The sequence below is a fragment of the Dreissena polymorpha genome, chromosome 3 (assembly GCF_020536995.1).
Source record: "Dreissena polymorpha isolate Duluth1 chromosome 3, UMN_Dpol_1.0, whole genome shotgun sequence".
In the NCBI taxonomy this organism is placed as follows: domain Eukaryota; kingdom Metazoa; phylum Mollusca; class Bivalvia; order Myida; family Dreissenidae; genus Dreissena; species Dreissena polymorpha.
In genome coordinates, this window is record NC_068357.1 from 125,358,768 (window position 1) to 125,361,267 (window position 2,500).

Consider the following 2,500-nt stretch of genomic DNA (forward strand, 5'->3'; position numbering starts at 1 on the left):
AGTAGTAGTAGTAGAAGTAGTAGTAGTAGTAGTAGTAGTAGTAGTAGTAGTAGTAGTAGTAGTAGTAGAAGTGGTAGTTGTAGTAGTAATAGTTGTTGTAGTAATAACAGCAGTAGCATCAATAGCAGCAATAACAGCAGCAGCAGCAGTAGCAGCAGCAGCAGTAGAAGCAGCAGCAGCAGCAGCAGCAGTAGCAGCTGAAGCAGTAGTAGCAGAAGTAGCAGCAGTAGTGGTAGTAGCAGCAATAGCAGCAGTAGCAACAGCATCAGTAACAGCAGTAGCAGCAGTAGCAGCAGCAGTAGAAGATGTAGCAGTAGTAGAAGAAGTAACAGCAGTAGCAGGGGTAGCAGTAGTAGAAGTAGTAGTAGAAGTAGTAGTAGTAGTAGTAGCAGTAGTATTTTTTTTATTATTATTATTAGTAGTAGTAGTGGTAGTAGTAGTTGTTGTAGTAGTAGTAGTATTAGTAGTAGTGGTAGTAGTAGTTGTAGAAGCAGTAGCAACTGTAATAACAGCAGAAGCAGTAGCAGCAGCAGCAGCAGTAGCAGCTGTAGCAGCAGCAGCAGCAGTAGCAGCTGTAGCAGCACTAGCCTCAGAAGCAGCAATAAGAGCAGTAGCAGGAGTAGCAGGAGTAGCAGTAGAAGCAGTCAGTAGAAGCAGTAGCAGCAGTCGCAGCAGTACCAGCAGTAGCAGCAGTAACATCAGTAGCAGTAGTAGCAGAAGTAGCAGCAGTAGCAGGAGTAGCTGCAGTAGCAGTAGTAGCAATACTAGCAGTAGTAGCAGCAGTAGTAGTACTAGTAGTAGCAGTAGTAGTAGTAGAAGTAGTAGTAGCAGCAGCAGTAGCAGCAGCAGTAGCAGCAGTAGCAAGTAGCTGCATAAACATTGCATGCTATGCATTTTCCATATTTTTCTTCAAGAGTCAATAACATGAACTGGAATTCTTATCTCTTTTAGGCATTATCTGCCTATGGCAATGTTGAGTGCGAGCTGCACATCACAATTATGATATTGGTTCTTATTCCATGAACAATGAAATCAAAGCAGAATGCTCTATAATCTGTAGATTATGTAATTTTTTCAATTGTTTATCAGTCTATTAACAACCATTTATTGTAATAGCCTTACATATAGATGATACAAGTGTTGTTTATTATATAAATATTACATTCTGCCAGAGTGACAGTAAATTTGTCAACTTGAGGAAATACTGTCAACCGAGGCGAAGCCAAGGTTGACAGTATTTTTCCGAAAGTTGACAAATTTACTGTCACCCTGTCAGACATGTAATATTTATTTTATTATACCGAACAAACTATTCAAACAGGAGCAATTTATATGAACATAAACAATTTTAATATTCAATAATTGCATTTAATTTCAGCAATGAACAACAATTAATATATTGAGTGGTTCAGCACCCAATTGTATAAACGCTGGTTAAAGTTACCGCTCAGTAACTTTCAAACCTTGGTAAGTATGCAATAATTCAGGTTTAGTAATCTTCAAAGTAACTCGATTGTATAAACACGATATACCGCTACGTAACCTCGCCGCGCAAAGTTGAATTTAACCATCGGCATAGAGATGTGTAAAGTATAAGATGGTAAAAATAGCACCACAATGGAATTCGGAATGTCCCATTTTGTACACGGGTATCATCCACTAACTTATATGTTGTGTAATGGAATGTTTTCCATTCTTTGTGTATTTATATATTAAATTATTTTCGTGTACAATAAGAGCATTAACTATAGACATTGTGCAAGTTTAAACATATGTTTGTATGCAGAAATATGCAAATGCAACCGAGTTTACAAACGGCTATTATTTCATAAACTGCTCCGGTTCATTTGAACAGCAAGAATGTAGAGAACATGACGTAGCGTGTGACGAAGAAGAAAGTTTATCGTGTTCATAAACTCATTTGAATATAGTAACAGGATGGCATAAGGGTCTTAATTAAATTATGCTAAACTAATAATTAAAGAACCTTGATGTACAATCGTCAATCATTGACTTAAATGGATTATTTATGGATTTTCAAGGTATGTTACTATTTCGAACGCGTTTTGCTTTTTGTTTGTATTTTTGTCGTTCACTGTTCTCGGAGGAATGATTTTAACATAGACGCCATTGATGCATCGGATCACACACGGCATACCCAATAATAACAGAATATTAAAAACACGTTCTGTGCGTCCTTAAATTCGTCGTCCAAAATCGGAAAACGTTTATACTAAATTGGATTTTTTTATGACTCCACTCAATGCTAAAATAATGGCATTTATCTATTATACAGCACAGTTTCAGCTGCAATCGATATACAAATTATAAAAAAAAACGGAAATGCAAAACTGCGTACTGCGCATGCGCAAATGGGACAGTATATGTTTCGAACATTCTGCACGTGGTTGCTATGGCAGCGGGATACAGTATTTTTTTAACAGTAATTTTTTTCCCGCTGGTGGCACGTGATTACCAAGGAGGACAGTATATTTATTCC